This window comes from Scophthalmus maximus, chromosome 13 (assembly GCF_022379125.1).
Source record: "Scophthalmus maximus strain ysfricsl-2021 chromosome 13, ASM2237912v1, whole genome shotgun sequence".
Lineage (NCBI taxonomy): Eukaryota > Metazoa > Chordata > Actinopteri > Pleuronectiformes > Scophthalmidae > Scophthalmus > Scophthalmus maximus.
This window is the reverse complement of record NC_061527.1, coordinates 23,409,799-23,427,525: the sequence shown is the minus strand read 5'-3', so window position 1 is coordinate 23,427,525 and position 17,727 is coordinate 23,409,799. Positions and strand designations below refer to the sequence as shown.

Genomic DNA, 17,727 nt, shown 5'->3' with positions numbered 1-17,727 from the left:
TGCTCTTACAATCTTTTTATGACCTGTTGGTGAAAAGTATTTATTTTGCTGTACTTTATGGACACAATTAAAGGAAAAAACAGAGCTCCGGAAAAACAAACCCTGCTCGTGTGACACTGCTCATTCCTCCTCCGTACCTTACACTTGAATCCTGCTGGTTCTCATCTTTTTAGTAAGCTTTCACCACCATCCAAACCGTACAATGATATAACAATAAACATTCAATGTTATATCAATAAGTTTTATTATAAAGTGAAATGCTTTATGTAATAACAATACTTTTTAACCATTTAGTTTTCACGTTATAACAAGAAACATATTATATTGTCATAGGAATCACTGGCTTTCTGAATGGTAGAAAATACAATCTGGAAAGAGCCATTGTTCGTCCATCGTCATCCTTTTTCAAACATCTCCGCAGACTGTGGCCTCTGGTGTCGGTTTGAGCCCTTTTCTGAGAAAGTTTTCATATGAAATAAATGCACCTGACCCTATTTTAATAAAAAATGTTGATAATAATTGAGAAAAAAAGTGTTTTGAACAAATACTGAGCAACATAATAACATCAAAGGTCTTTGAATCAGAAATAGCATTCATACACAAGTCCCAGCTCGTTTCCACCCCTTGGGTGTGGATGGCTGGATTTGGATATAGCCTACCCTTAGATAAATAATCCATTACCACTTGAAAGAGCAAGGCAAGAACAGAACCCAGTCCCTGTTGCTTAAGACCCCAATTAGAGCATAATTATGGAAATGAAGGAGCTGTAATTAAGGGGGATACCTAACATACCTTAGTCGGTATCTGTGCTTCCATTCTCAGAATATCTGGGCATTGTAAAGCAGGAATAATGGCACGGCTAATTGAGGCAGACAAACTTGGACCGTGAGGGAGAATGATTTCATCAGTTCCTTGTAGCACTTTGATTAGTGATAGGTAAGTGAATGGAAATTTGACCGGATAATGTGACGATTTATATTTACAGTTTGCCAGCAGATCACTACAGTTGACAATAAACTGTAGATAATTCCATTTCTGACAATACATTTGCTATTATCAGCCTAATAAATATAAATCAGTACAGTTTGAGACAAAAAGATCAGGGAGGGAGAGGAGTGAAAGGTTTGCCAGACACAGTAATGAAATAAATGCTCCAATCACTTTAAAATACTTTCCTCTGATATTCCTAATTTAATGACTCACTCTGTGGCCAACCCCAACTGTCTGGCTGATAACCTGCAAAGCTGCCATCACATAACGGTTTGTAATTGTGATTAAGCCTGATTTGCAAACATTAATAACGTACAAGATTGAGTTTCTGAGTTACCTTAAAGGTGAATGTTTTGTATCAATCCATGGAGACATCAGCTCTCTTTCTCTGCCTTCCCCCATCAGGGAAGACCACTTTCCTCTCTGGAGCTTCTGACCTCCATGCAGACTGAAGCAGACTGCTACAGCTCCCTCCTGATTTGACATCAGTGGCTATGACACAGAGTCTTACCAGCTGATGTTCCAAGCAACAGGAGCCACCAAGCAGAGTTTGTGTCAAGCAGCTAACACTGTGAAGGGAGAAGAAAAGGACACTGAAAACACAGCACAACTGCAGCTCACTGGACCAACAAGCCACAAAAACCTTTCCTCTTTTTCCATGGACTTGGTAAACGTACCTAGGCCTAGCATAACAGTGCAACATGGCTAAGCATTATACTGTTTAACTTAGTCTGTGTCTCCATTGATTGGAGTCAATGTATTCACTAAGCGTTATTATGTCAGTTCATAGATTAATTTGATGATACCCACATATTCCTAGCGCATCCAGTACCAGAACTGAATGTACCTAACCTATCTTTTAACCTGGCACCCTTGTCCTACACCAAGTGGCCAACAAACTGGTGAATGTTGACTTCAAAGGCTGCTCATTTTGTTCATAAAGATGGACGACATGACAGCCAAATCATCTAATAATATTAAATACATTTTATTTATATAGCACTTTTTTATGACCCCCAACGACACTTTACATATAGAAATATAAAACAACACGCTAGAAATAAAAATCACAAATTAATAATCATACAATAAAATCACACATGAAAAACAGTTTTGAATAGGTGAGTTTTGATAAAAGATTTGAACATTGACAGGTTGCAGTCATGGATATGTTTGGGTACAGAGTTCCAGAGGGTTGGGGCTGCAATGGAGAAGTCTCTTTTTTTGAAGCTCCGGTGGCTGGCTGCAGTACAGGTCACAAACCCCACCTTTTGCCAGAGGGCTGTTTGTAGCCCTCACAGATATCTTCTGACATGTATCTTCATTATTCTAGCTGGATAGTTTAACTTGGGTGGAATAAGGTTGCAAAGCTAACATTTTTTCTACCCATCTATTGTCAGACTGGACAAACCAAAGTTTAATACTTTTCTTTAATTCAGTTTGTGTAAAGGGTTGAAATACGTCACAAAGTTCATATTTTGGAAGAGAAGGTGATGATGATGATGCTGAAAGAGGAATATAATATGCTGCCCACTGTACCCAATATAGGAGTTGCATTATGTCCCTGTGCTGCTCAACACTAACAAAAACACATATACTGATGTGATCACATTCGAACAATATAGGCCTAATTAGCAAAGATTTATATATGTTCTTGGGTAATTACTGTGGAGGCCACAGGCTCAATTTAATTGCACCATAGTGTTTCTCATGCATTTCTGCTCAACGGATAATTAATGCTACTGCCCACTGACGTGTTTTTAAAGATAATGTTATCCACTTTTTTGTAACCCAAATATCTACACATATGTGCAAAGTAGGTCAAAGGGGCATGCCCCTAAATCCCCCATTTAGCAAGCTCAGCTTTTGGACCTTAGTATTTCTAAAACCCTGATTATGACAATGGTGTAAATACATCCATCTCTAAGCCTCATATGTAAGGTTTACTCCTCCCATCTGTAATGACCTGTGTAATGACAGCAACTGGAGTGACACAGAATTGACACTTTCTAATTACCCAACAGCAAAAACACGGCTCCAGTAATTTAGGTCCATACAGTCACACAGAGTGTAAAATGCTGCTGTATCATTTATCTCATCCTCCACTTTTTTTAAATCTGATCTTTCACCACTTTCTGTTTTTAGAAAGCTGACACTGCTGACAGGTTGAATGTGAGTGGTCAATTACTGTGGTTGATGTAATCTCATCTGACCAAATTCTCATTGGATGACCTGTGGTTTTCAAAGCTTTGAATTCACCCAGGCTATTAGAGACTGCCAGCTCTAACTTATTAAATGTTTACTGAACATTTACTCCGTCTGCTCCAAAGTAATTGAAACCGTGTCAAAAAGTTGTCGGTGTGGCTTAATTTCGTTAAAATGAAAAACCCAAAAAGTCGTAAACTTTGCAAACATCAGCTTGCGTTTCACAGCTCGACAACCAAAATGAAATCATTTAAAAACAATCAGATCATTTGTCTGTGTAAGGATGTTCCATCACCTTTGAGTTTTGAGAGTGAACATAACGGAGCAGAATTGGAATAATTTGATATGTTCGATCGAATAATTATTTGAAAACAATGCTGCTAAAACTAGCATTTTGTGTGTCTTATAATAAATTCAAGCAAATGAGGCTACTAGGTGGCTAGTGTCGTCAATCTATAGATAATGTGGAAATCTGTTTTTCCTCATGACCAATTGATTGGTTGAGGAATACAGTAGGTACAATTTCAGTCAATTTGAAAACAGCCCTAGTCTGTGGTTCCTCAGAGAGTCAGCTGCTCTGTTATTGTGTATGAGCTGCCTTGGGGAGAGCCCCACAACCACTGAGGTTCATGAATAAGCAAACAAAGTTGCTGCTCTATTGCTTTAGCACTTTTTCTTTGAAGTGCGATTTTTTCCCCCTTTTATTTCATTTTGCAGACGCTAATGTAAAACGTTTCACTTTGTAGTTATATTGGCAGAATGAAATGTGTATCGTTGATGAGAGGGCCTATTCCAAATTTGGAGGAATGGACACACACAGACACACCCACTGACTCTTATATACGCATTACAGGGGACCTGCATAACTAATTAGTGCTGACAGCTCACTCACATTCATTCTCAAAGAAACACTGGTGTATACACACACACACACACACACACACACACATAGCAGCATCAATCACAAATGGAAGCGTTTTCATTTCCATTAATTTGGCTGTGGATTAAAGCTGACCCATTTCTGCTAATGGAGCTTGCTTTAGACAAGAGAGATTGGGGGAATGAGGACAAACCAGATTAATGGTTATCATGCACATACATAAAAAGTATTGGTGTAACTTCAGGGCCTCTCTGACAACAGATTTGGTCCTTCTGGATTTTCAGTCCAAAAAAATAAAATTGCAGCCCAAAGAAATAATTAGTGCAATATTTATGTAAATAAAAGTAAACACAATATAGCCCCAAGCGATGCTTTGAAAAGCATTGACATGAGTTTAAACATTCTGTGTTCAAATCTACACTACAGCTGAGATTTTTCAACATTTCATGACAAAGTAATATTTTTTTTACCCAATGCACTGAAGTTTCTATTTGCCCGCCTGAACCCATTTTATATTTTGGTGACTCACTTTAAACTTGGCAGTGTCAGAGTCGAATAAATGTAGTATTAAAACAAGGATCAAGTAGCACAGTGTCATTTTGGTGTTAGGGATTACAGCGATTTATGATTGCCCGAGCTGCCCGACCAGGACCTCATTTCTAAATAGCAGTTCCTCTTGGAAGAGTGTTTTTCAGTTTGAGCGATTATTTGTTTGTTCACACATTTATAATGTGAGCACTTATAGAGGAAGCACACTCAGGGCGTCTGTGTTACTGTCCATTTCCCAAAAGGTGCAACATTTCTTCAATGTTTTAAAAAAGAACAGCTAAAAGATGTCACTGGCCATTTGGATATTGTTCATCTTAACTAAATACCAATGAAGTGAATGACTTGACCACTGTGTTAGATTGGCTTTCATTATTAAATCAGATTGTCGTGTCACAGTCTGCTCACCTCCATACTGGCTCCAGTAAATTTCCACTCACCCCACCTCTGCTCCTATCTGCCAGCCAGCCACACCCACCTCATTAGTTCATTCCCCTCACCTGGTCTCGCAGCTGCATCTCATCTACAATCAGACCCAGTATATAAACCTCTCCAGTTCACAGACTCATTGCCAGATTTTTCTTTGCATCGATGACAGACTTTCCAGCATTTGGACTTATTTCCCGGCTTCGACCCTGCTTCACCCCGACCTCCCTGCCTCGTCTCTGCCACGGTAAACACCTCTGCCTTCTGCCCCCGACTACGAGCTTTGTCAGTGTGTTTCTGGAGCACCTCTCTGCCAGTCTCCTCAGCGGCCTGGCTTCTCCCCGTACCTTCTCTTCGTTGTGAGTTTCCAGCCATTAATGCTGTGGGTTGCCTCATCTTACAGACGCTACGCTGTGTTACGCCTCAGTCGTCTGGACTGCTCCTGGGTGCCTGCTCTTCCGTCTGGTATACACTACAAGCTGCCTTTAGCCTGTTTTCTCTGCCAACCTGCTGGTCTGCTGCAATAAAGGACATTGCCAACTCTCCCTGTAGTGTACTGCTCTTGGGTTCAATCCACCCCCCCTTTTTGACGAACTGCTCCCTGCTTTTTCACCTGCAACCCCACACGTTTGCCTCTGAGGAAGCTAAGGTAGCGTTCACCATCAACCATCGGACGGGGAGAGCTTGTCTCTGTGGGACCGCTGAGTGGGAGAGACAGACTCCTGCCTGCGCCTCATTCCAAGCATTCTCCCAAGAGCTTCGTATGGTTTTTGGCCTGGGGGTTTCCGGCTCAGAGGCAGCACGAGGTCTCATGAGCATGCACCAGGAGAACCAGTCGGTGGCCGACTTCTCCATAGACTTTTGCACCAAGGCTCGCCGGAGTGACTGGAACTCTTCGGGCCTCTGTGACGCTTTTCGTCATGGTCTGGCTGACTACATCAAGGATGAGCTAGTCTCTCATGATCTCCCATCGACGTTGGACGAGTTGGTGGGGCTGGCCATCCGAGTGGATCTTCAGGCTCGGAGACAGGAGAAGAAGCAGGCCTCTTTGGGTCATCAACCTCATGGCCGTCATCAAAGATTCTCCCCTGCCACCAGCTCCACCACCCCTGCAGGACTACAGCCAGGGGGTCCTGAACCCATGCAACTAGGCCGCACCAGCCTTACACCGCAGGAACAGGAGCATCGTCGACAGGCTAACCTCTGCCTGTACTGTGGCCAGGCCGGCCATTTTGTCTCTCACTGTCCAGCAAAAGCCAGGGCTCACCAGTAGAGCGGGAAGTTCTGGTGAGTCATACCTACATGCAACCTTTCCCAAACCAAAGACCCCTGTTTAAAATCAAGCTTCTCCTCCAGGAGGGTTCCCATTCCCTTTCCACCTTCATAGACTCTGGGGCTGACGCCAGGATCATGGATGAAGGGCTCGCCCGCCAGCTGGGGTTTGGTAGGGTTCCTCTCTCTCACCCGATAGCAGTCAACGCCCTGGGCGGTCATCTTTAGGGGACTGTCACTCATCAGACCACTCCGGGTCACATGTTCCTGTCTGGTAACCATCATAAGACCATCCAGTTCCACATCCTGCGATCACCACGTATTCCTGTGATCCTAGGATACCCTTGGCTGCGTCGTCACAACCCATATCTAGGCTGGACAACGGGCGACATCCTTGGGTGGAGCTCTTCCTGCCACCAGGTCTGCCTCCGGCAAGCTGCCAAACATCTGCATGCGCCTTGGCCCAAGTCGACTCCAGATGTGGCTGGGGTTCCTACTGTGTACCAGGATTTCAGGGAGGTCTTTAATAAGGCCAAGGCAATGCCCTTACCCCCTCATCGCCCTTATGACTGTGCCATCGACTTGCATCCCGGTACATCCCCTCCCAAGGGGCGTCTGTACTCCCTGTCCACCCCTGAGAGGGAAGCAATGGACACCTATATCAATGACTCTTTAGCTGCAGGCTTCATTCACCCTCCGTCATCTCCTGCCGGGGGGGGTTGGAGAAGAAAGATAAGACTCTGTGGCCCTGCATTGACTACCGGGGACTCAACGACATCACCATCAAGAACCACTACCCCTTCATCTCATCTCCTCTGCGTTTGAGCTGCTCCAGGGATCAACCATTTTCACAAAGCCTGACCTACGCAACGCCTACCATCTGGTCCGGATCCGGGAGGGGGATGAGTGGAAACCAGCTTCAACACCCCCACCGGACATTATGAATATTTGGTGATGCCCTTCGGTCTAACCAATGCCCCTGCTGTGTTCCAAGCCTTGGTGAATGACGTGCTGAGAGACCTGCTAAATCGTCATGTGTTTGTCTACCTGGATGACATTCTGATCTTCTCTAAATCCTATGACGAGCATGTCCACCACGTCCAAACAGTCTTGCAGTGTCTTCTGGAGAAATCCCTCTTCGTGAAGGCAGAGAAGTGTGAATTCCACGCCACTTCTGTCCCCTTCCTGGGGTACATTGTGGGCCAGGGCAGTATGCAAATGGATCCGGCCAAAGTATCGGGGGTAACCTTCTAGTCAGTTCCAGACTCCCGTAAGAAGTTGCAACGGATCCTGGGGTTCGCCAATTTCTACCGCTGTGTCATTTGCAACAACAGCTCCATTGCCGCCCCTCTCACAGCTCTCACCTCCTCCAAGGTCCCCTTCCTCTGGACTCAGGCTGCAGAAAGGGCCTTTCTGACCCTCAAGTCCCAGTTCACCTCCGCTCCCATCCTCCAGGTTCCAGATCGTCAGTTTGTGGTGGAAGTAGATGCCTCCGACGTGGGTGTGGGGGCGGTCTTGTCTCAACGTTTGGCCACGGTTGAGAAACTCCACCCCTGTGCCTTTTTCTCTCGACGCCTGTCACCTGCAGAGAGAAATTATGACATTGGCAACAGGGAGCTGCTGGCCGTCAAGTTGGCCTTGGAGAAGTGGCGACACTGGCTAGAGGGGACTAAAGAACCCTTTTTGGTATGGACTGACCACAAGAAACTTGAGTATATCAGAACAGCCAAGAGACTGAATTCTCGCCAGGCACGTTGGTCTCTGTTTTTCACCCACTTCCATTTCTCCCTTTCCTACCGTCCTGGTTCCCGCAACATCAAGCCTGATGCTCTGTCTCGCCAGTTCCAAGGGGAGGAGAATGATGTCAATGGGTCTGATTCCATCCTCCCGGGCTCCTGCAGGATTGCCACCTTGAGGTCTGACGTTCTCCAGTGGGCCCACACCTCCAAGCTCACCTGTCACCCGGGGTTCCAAAGAACCCATGACGTCCTCCTTCAGCAGCTCTGGTGGTCTACCCTAGAGGAGGACACAAAGTTCCAGCTGGCCTCCTACAGACTCTCCCAGTGCCACATCGCCCTTGGTTACACATATCACTAAATTTCGTCACCGGTCTACCCCCATCTGACGGAAAGACGACCATCCTCACTGTGGTAGACCGGTTCAGCAAGGTGTCCCATTTTGTGCCCCTGCCTAAACTCCCCTCAGCCAAAGAGACAGTCAGGTTGGTTCTCCTCCACGTCTTCTGGCTTCATGGTCTCCCTGTTGACGTGGTATCAGATCGAGGACCCCAGTTTGCCTCTGTTTTCTGGAAGGAGTTCTGCGGACAGCTTGGAGCCAAGGTCAGTCTGTCCTCCGGGTTCCACCCCCAGTCCAATGCCCAGACAGAACGTAAGAACCAGGAGACGGCGCTTCGCTGCATGGTCTCACAGAATCCATTATCCTGGTCCCTACAGCTTTTGTGGGTCGAATATGCTCACAACACTCTGACCAGCTCTGCCACGGGTCATTCTCCATTTCAATGTGCACATGGGTACCAACCTCCACTCTTCCTGGCCTTGGAGAAAGAAGTTTCCTGCCCAGCTGTCCAGACCTTTATCCGCCGTTGTCACCGCACCTGGACCCAAGCACGGATTTCTCTCATCCGTTCGGCTGAATGTTATGCCACCTCTGCCAACCGTCATCGTTCTCAGGTGCCAACATACCAGGTTGGGCAGAAGGTGTGGCTGTCAACCCGAGACCCTTCTCTACGGGTTGAATCCAAGAAATTGGCACCAAGGTTCATCGGCCCTTTCACCATCAAGAAGGTCATCAATCCTGTGGCAGTGAGGCTCAAGCTCCCCCAGTCCATGTGGGTTCATCCCATGTTCCACGTCTCTAAGGTCAAACCGGTATGAGAGAGCCCACTGGTCCCTGCTGCCCCACCTCCACCGCCTCCGCGGTTCATCGGCGGGGGTCTCACCTACTCCGTCCTTCACCTCATCCGATCCCGATGTCGAGGAAGGGGCCTCCAATACCTTGTCGACTGGGAGGGGTATGGGCCAGAATAGAGATCGTGGGTTCCGGCTCGACACATCCTGGACTCCCGCCTCATCAGGGATTTTCATCAGCAGCCCGCTGACTTACCCACTAGGACCTTGGCTGCCCCTATAAATCCCTGGTGGGAGGCTCCCCCTGCTCCTTCTCCTGAAACCCCGAATGAAGAGTAACCATCTTGGAGGGGGAAGGAGCAACATCTGACAGCGAGGGATCTTTCCTCCAGACCCCCTCCACCCACCCTGCTGAAGAAATGGACTGGTAACTCTGACTTAATATCTAATAATTAATAGTTAATTTGCTCACAGTGTCTTCCCTCGTTCAAGGCTTTAGAAAATATAGATAAAACATGACTAATTCAATTCAATTCAATTTTATTTGTATAGCGCCATATCACAACATACATTGTCTCAAGGCACTTAACATAGTGAGGTCAATATTTCAATATTACAGGGAAAACCCAACAAATCCCACAATGAGCGAAGCACTTGGCGACGGTGGAGAGAAAAAACTTCCTTTTAACAGGGAGAAATCTCTGACAGAACCAGACTCAGTTGTGGGCGGTCATCCGTCTCGACCGTTTGGGGTGAGGAAAGAAATGGGGAAGAGAGGAGAAGTGGGCAGAAAGAGGGTGGGAGGAGAGGCAGTAGGAGAGAAGAGAGAGAGAGAGGACAGTTGTACAACTGCCGCTTTGATCTCTACCAGACTCATACTTATAATTAAAAAAATACAATTATGTTGTTGTTATTATTAGTGATGATATTAATATTAATAATAATAATAATAACAATAATAATGACGGGTTTGGGTCCTGCAGCTCTGGGGTCAGAGATACACTAGGAGAGATAGAAAACACAAACAGGGTTAGTGACATGTACTGTAAACATATCGGGGGATAGGGGGGTTGTATAACAGTTGCTTTCATTTCTACCAGACTGATACTTATAATTAGTGAAAACTGACACTTATAAATACAATGATGTTATTAATAATAATAATAATAATAATAATAATAATGACGGGTTTGGATCCTGCAGCTCTGGGGTCAGATCTACTAGGAAAGAGAGAAAACAGAGTTAGTGACATGTAATGTAGATACATGGGGGCAGAGAGAGAGAGAGATCGAAAAAAGTGGGAGAAGGAGAGAGGGAGAAAGATGCTCATGATATAAGTTCCCCCAGCAGTCTAGGCCTATAACAGCCTAATAAAGAAATGGTTTATTAAACACCTGAGCAGTTCTAACTATAAGCTTTATCAAAGAGGAGGGTTTTAAGTTTAACTTTAAATGTTTACAGGGTATCTGCCTCCCTGACACAAACTGGGAGCTGGTTCCAGAGGAGAGGAGCCTGCTGGCTGAAGGCTCTGCCTCCCATTCTACTTTTACAGGCTCTGGGAACCACAAGTAGTCCTGCATTTACAGAGCGAAGTGATCTATTGGGATAATATGAAACTATGAGCTCTATAAGATGTGATGGGGCTTGATTATTAAGGGCTTTGTAGGTCAGGAGCAGTATTTTGAATTCTATTCTGAATTTTACAGGAAGCCAATGCAGAGATTCTAACACTGGAGAAATATGATCTCTTTTTCTAGTTCCTGTCAGAACTCGTGTTGCGGCATTTTGGATTAACTGGAGACTTTCACAGACTTATAGGTGCATCCTAGCAGTAAAGAATTACAGTAGTCCAGGCTAGAAGTAACAAATGCATGGACTAGTTTTTCAGCATCCTTTTGAGATAGGATGTTTCTAATGTTCTTGATATTGCGCAGGTGAAAGAAGGCTGTCCTAGAGACTTGTTTTATGTGTGAGTCAAAGGACATGTCCTGGTCAAAGGTAACTCCAAGGTTTCTCACAGTAGACCTGGAGGCCAAGGTAATGCCATCCAAGGTAACTATATGATCAGATAATGTTTCTCTGAGGTGTTTAGGGCCGAGTATAATGACCTCAGTTTTTTCTGAATTTAGAAGTTAAAAAAATATAAGTCATCAAGGCCTTTATGTCTTTAAGACAATCCTGAAGTGTTTCTACCTGATTAGTTTAATCTGGCTTTATAGATAAATACAGCTGGGTATCATCAGCGTAGCAATGGAAATTGATGTGGTGTTTTCTTATAATATTGTCTAAAGGAAGCATATATAAAGTGAAAAGTATCGGTCCCAGTACAGAACCTTGTGGTACTCCATGTCTCACTTTTGTATGAATGGAAGATTTGTTATTAACGTTAACATACTGAAATATATCAGATAAGTAGGACTTAAACCATTCTAGTGCTGTTCCTTCAATCCCAATGTGTTTTTGTCTCTGTAACACAATTTTGTGATCGATGGTATCAAATGCAGCACTAAGATCTAAAAGGACGAGAATAGAAACATGTCCACTGTCTGAGGCCATGAGAAGGTCGTTGGTAACCTTCAGTAGTGTTTTGTTTTCTAAAACCTGACTGAATGTCTTCAAGCAGACTATTCCTGTGTAAATAGTCACATAACTGGTTAGCAACAGTTTTTTCAAGGATTTTAGAGATAAAGAGGAGGTTTGATATGGGTCTATATTTAGCTAAGATATCTGGGTCTAGAGTTCTTTTTTTGAGCAGAGGTTTCACTACTGCCACCTTAAAGGCATTTGGTACATAGCCTGTTAATATAGATGAATTGATCTGATCTAATATGGAATTATTAATTAAAGGTAATACATCCGTAAATAGCCTTGATGGAATAGGATCTAAAAGACAGGTTGATAGCTTGGATGAAGTGACAGGTGAAGTCAGCTCAGCCAGATCTATAGGGGAGAAGCATTCTAAATATAAATTAGGCGATACTATTGGTTCAGAAGCTACTGTACTGGACAGTGTGTCTGTGCTATTAGTGGGAAGAAGCTGGTAATTTTTTTCTCTGATGGTAATAATCTTATTAGTAAAGAAGCTCATGAAATCATTGCTACTTAGAGTTGGAGGAATAGTTTGTTCAGTAGAGCTTTTACTCTCTGTCAGCCTGGCTACATTGCTGTAGAGGAACCTGGGGTTGTTTTTATTTTCCTCTATTGGTGAAAAATAATAATTGGTTCTGGCATTTCGGTCCAGTCTAGACTATTGGAACGCCACTTCCTTTCTAACCTACGTGACGTCTGTTTTAAATCACGTTTCTGTGCATTAAACCATGGAGCTATCCTCCTCTGTTTGACTGTCTTCTTTTTCAGAGGGGCGACAGTGTCAAGTGTGGAACATAGTGAGGCTGCTGCACTATCAACAACATCAATTTGTGTGGGAGTAAAGTTTTGATAACTATCCTGCAGTGTATCGACACATGGCAGTGGAGTAAATAGCGAAGGAACTTTTTCTTTCAATTTACTAACAAGAGTTTTCTGATAGACACCTGCTGTAATAGAACTTTTCTCCAAATTCAGTAAAGTTAATAATAGAGAATTCAAATGTAACTAAGTAGTGATCGGACAGAGGGTTTTGAGGAAATACTATTAGATTGTCAATGTCTATGCCATAGGTCAGAACCATGTGCCATGTGATTAGAACAGTGAGTGGGTTTGTTTACATGTTGAGTAAAACCAATTGAGTCTATGAGCGAATTAAAGGCAGAACTAAGACTGTCGTTGGCAACATCCACATGAATGTTGAAATCACCCACTATAATAACTTTATCTGTGCTGAGCACCAACTCAGATAAAAAGTCTGAAAATTCAGATAAAAATTCAGAGTAAGGGCCTGGTGGTCAATATACAATGACTACAATAACTGTTTTTTTGACATTTCCAGATTGGGTGAAAGAGGCTAAGAGTTAGGCTTTCAAATGAGTTAAAACTATGTTTAGGTCGAGGGTTAAGCAATAAGTCTGATTGGTAGATTGCTGCTACTCCTCCTCCTCGGCCTGTGGTCTGAGGAATATGAGTATTATTATAAGAGGGAGGTGTTGATTCATTTAAACTAACATATTCTTCTGGCTGTAGCCAGGTTTCAGTCATACAGAATTAATCAACGTGCTGATCGGTTATCAGATCATTCACTAACAAAGATTTAGATGGGAGTGACCTAATATTAAATAATCCACATTTTATTGTTCTATTCTTAGGTTCATTTATAGGCTTTGTGTTGATCTTTATGAGATTTGTGTGAATTACACCTCTTTTATTTACCTTTGAATACTATACAACCTGTGTTCAAAACTCACTTTTAAACAACATTTAGTCTTAAACCTGAAAGACTATTCAGTTGCACTACAATCATGCTCTCTCCGAAATATAACATATCAATATGATAAGTATGATAGGAATGTTCCATCAGTGCTACCAATTCCACCATGAGAAATTATTTATCATATATCAGTCCTTAAGTCTCTCGTGCTTCATGCATCTATTTCTATTTACAGTGTTATGCGTGATGCCTGGTAGATGTTTCAGTTCAGGGAACTCACAACCTGACAGTTGTGTTAATGTCCAGTGTCTCAGGGTTTCACTTGAATGAGTTAAGCTCATTGTTTTAAGGCCAAGAAGTCAGTGTTTTAAGGATTAGTCCACTTCTGTGTGTTTTATGAATAAGAAAAAAGGGTTGCAGTGCAAGTCATACTGTTCAAAAGGGTTGTTTTTGGTCTCTTAATTTTTTTGGTCTCGGACATTCACTCAGAAACTTGCTTCTTATGGCGGTACACCAACTCCAACCTTCCTCTAACCATAGCTGTCAATCATGGTACCAGGATGCGTATGGGTGTGACCGTGTTGAAAGCAAGTGACCAATCATAGGAGGGTCAGTGCCTCCCCTTGTTTCCACCTCAAAATGTCAAAAGTCAGTTTCTTCCGTGTGAGCAGAATTCAACTTCAAGAGCAGAGTTTACCTGCGAGATGGGGTATGGCTTCAAGCGCTCGTAAAGCAGACACTCACGGGTGCTTGGTGGCTGCTCTGTGCGCATGCTGCTCAGTTCTATACACGCAGGTACCATTTTTTGCCTCCCCTATGTTTTGTTTCAGGCTTGCAGCTTCCTGTACAACTCTTGATTGTTGCAAGCTAGCGGTTACTGACCTCGGTGAAGTTAGATTCAAGTTGGATTTAAAACTAACTTCACCGCGGTGGCATTAGTAGCCCCTGCTGAATATTTTTTTTGCGAACTGGAGTTTTCTGTACAACAAATTGAAATAGCCACTGATGTTTTCTTTGTTTAATATTTGAAATCTGATTAAAACCATATGCCTTAGCTATCTGCAATATATTCATATAATTCATTTTCAGAGTTTCCCATCTCAAAGTAGATCAAATCAGAGTTCAGGGTTAGGTTCAGAGTTTTTTAAACCTGCATGCTTCCTGGAATACACACGAGGCGTAAGACAGAGCCTCAGTTTTGTAAAGACAGTTAATATATTTTATTTTAAGCAGAGGATGAAGCCAAAATGTATCATATTTGAATGCAAGAGATTGCTGTCTATGTCCTCATACTGATGACTGATCGAATTGACAGACAAGAGGTAATGTAAGGAAAGATTCAAAAAATGTAACTCCTCTTGGTTTTTTAATCTTCTCCCAGATTAACATACACTTTATGTGCATTGATATTGACTCTATGAATGAGGAAATCAAATGCCGCGTCAGAAGCTTCTTCAGGTTCGGCAGTAGAAGTCAGAGGTTGTACTAAAGAGAACCTGTTAGTAAGCGGGTTCAGTTTATAGAGTAAGTCACAGTGGTAACTGACCCAGAGTTAAAGTCATTTCTCAGTTTCTGGAACTGGAAGAGTTTCCCCTCATCTCAGGGTTAACATATTCAGTGTTTTCGCTAAACCCACTTTCTGGAACAGGCCCCAGCTTGCTGTTTCGGGGGTTTGCTCTCAACAGTTGGCAGCAAGTAAACTTGGACCCGGGCTGTTTATGTAGCGGTGGAATTAATGTAACAGTGTATAACTTGTCAGAGACTTGTGTAGCATCTGTCATTCTCAGCAGCCTCCTTCAAATGGAGTGTTTGTCAGACAGCATGTGAAACCACCTCCCAACACACAGTTGCCATGTTGGAGTTGTAGGTCTGTTTGTAAAAAGTAATGTCAACTTTCTGAGATAAAATTGCACTCTCTTCATGCAGTTACTGGCCAGATATGTAGAGGCGAGAGAGCAAGACCAGGTGTGAAATTGTTTTTTTTTCTTCCTCCACACAGCTACTTTTTTGTACCTTCACATTTGTTCTGAAAAAGCGACTGCAACATCATGCCTTTAAGGAGTATGGAGGACCGAACATGACTTAATATAATAAAAAAATAAATGCTTAAATAAATGTATAATTAAATGCATAAATAAATAAATACATAAATGCTGAAATCAATGCTGAAATAAATGTATAAATAAAAAAAAAAATAAAAATTTTAAATAAATACTTTCAATTTATTTCTACATTTCTGTTCACCTACATTTATTTATTTCTGTGTTCATATGTTAATGAGGTGGGAGGTCCTAACCTCAGTCAAAAGCATGATTGGTTGCAGGAGGGTGCTCGATTCAGTTCTACTACTTCTGCCTTACCAACGGTGCTGATTCGTGTACAGCGGTCCAGATCCGGACCCAGACACCGTCCTATCCTGACCCCGTTTCAATTTTACTGGTGGGGCTTTTCCATTTTACTGGTGGAGGGTTAGCCGTAACTACACTGGTGTTGATCTTTGATCACTGAGCATAAGTTTCACTTTCTCCAGCGCTGAAGCGCTGTCTCACTCCGGGACCAACCCCCTGACTTTCCGTAACAGCGTGACTTCTCTTTTAACTTGAGGCGCTGTGTTATATTAAGACAGACCGCAACTGGCACCGCACATTCACTACCGCAGCCAACTCCGCGTCTCTCCCCCCGTTGTTCATTGTTTTGTTGTGCATGTGTAACGGTGGTCCAGCCAGTCGAGTAATGTGCTGTACAGTGTGTGTAGACCTCACTCACGGAAATGTTAAGAGCCCTATATAGAGAATATTGTTATCTCAGTGTTCTGTTTTCTCCACACATGTTTTGTTTTCTGAGACTGTTAAGATGCACACTTTCAAAGCTGTAAGTTTTGTTATTACTTTACTTGAAGTGAGAAGAGAACATGATTAGTACTTGTTATTTAGAATTCCTCCAGTTCAATATGAAAAATGGCATTTACATTGTTGAAATGTTATCGAATTGCAGACCTTTTTTCTTAATTCGATTTGACAGTCAGTTGTTGATAATTACATACATTTATTTATGGATTTATTTATTTATACATTTATTCATTATTAAGTCTAGTTCTGTCCTGAGAGACACACCCAAAACCTGTGCCCTTGTCCCTATCCGAACAATTACTGAGGCTCAGCCCCTCTTTTCCCTCCACCTTCGAACTTGGCTGTTCTTAACAGCTATAAAAACTTTTGACTTCAGACCAGCATCATATTTTACTAGATAAGGGTCTCATAATTACTAGATACTAAGTCATACCTGTAGAACATCTTTATTAATCAATGTGGTTTAAACAACTGATTACCAACCAAATATTAAAAGTGGAAAACAGTTTATTTTAACATGCACTTAAATGCCTTTAAGCACTTAAATGCTTAAAGGCATTTAAGTGTAGTCAGGAAAAAAAAATAATAAGTAAGTAAAAGTAATAATAATGATGATAATAATCCCTCTTTATTTCATAAACAAGGAGGGAGGAGGAATGAGGAGGAAGGAAACGAGTTTCTGCAAAGATTCCTAATTCCTGTGGAAAGATTCTCCGGTGCTAACGCAGCTACAAAGAAACTTCCTGGTGAGTGTCAGAATGCCTGAGCATGAGTGTTTCATTCCTACATCATTGACCACAACTTAAAAACCCTTCCATATATCTCACTAACAGTTAGAGCATTGGACAATCTCTGATTCCAGTGTCATTACAGAGTGTTTAGTCTGATAATACTTTTGTCCAGTGATTTCAGAATTGCGCTGTATCGATATGTATAATCCTGTGATAATTAGTTTTTATTAAGAAATGATGTAGTGTCTGTCAAGCTGGAGTATGACCTTGAAATATGAAACAGAGCAGCATCATATTATGAGGAAAAAAATCAGTTGGCCATTAGCTGCCATTGTGTCTAAATACACTACCTTTATTTATTTTTGTCATTGTAGTTTGTTTTTTGTTATGTTTTTTTTCCTTTCTTTTTCCAGCTGACCTTCTTTACTGCCTTGAAATATTTTTCCATAATTTTGTTTTCACCAGACTGCATAGGCTGCAGAGAGGCAGTAAATTACTCTGGGAAAGAATTTGGATAGACTTTTCATTTCCAGCAATCTTCTTTTTTTCCATTTTCGTGCCATTGGGAGAGCCAGTGATTTGCCTTGTGGCTATCATCTTAGAGATACATATGGAAGCAATGGCAGGGCCTGACAACGTAAGAGTCCAAAAGAGATCA

General features: G+C 42.6%; 1 long non-coding RNA gene across 1 annotated transcript; it reads right to left on the bottom strand.

Annotated features, from left to right (window-relative positions):
• Window positions 1-236: 236 nt before the first annotated feature.
• On the bottom strand, window positions 237-1,902 carry LOC118318245. Its single transcript, XR_004795654.2, has 3 exons — window positions 1,801-1,902; window positions 1,328-1,559; window positions 237-454 (listed from the first exon to the last, which is right to left on the bottom strand). It is a non-coding gene; the product is annotated as an uncharacterized LOC118318245 (long non-coding RNA).
• Window positions 1,903-17,727: the final 15,825 nt, after the last annotated feature.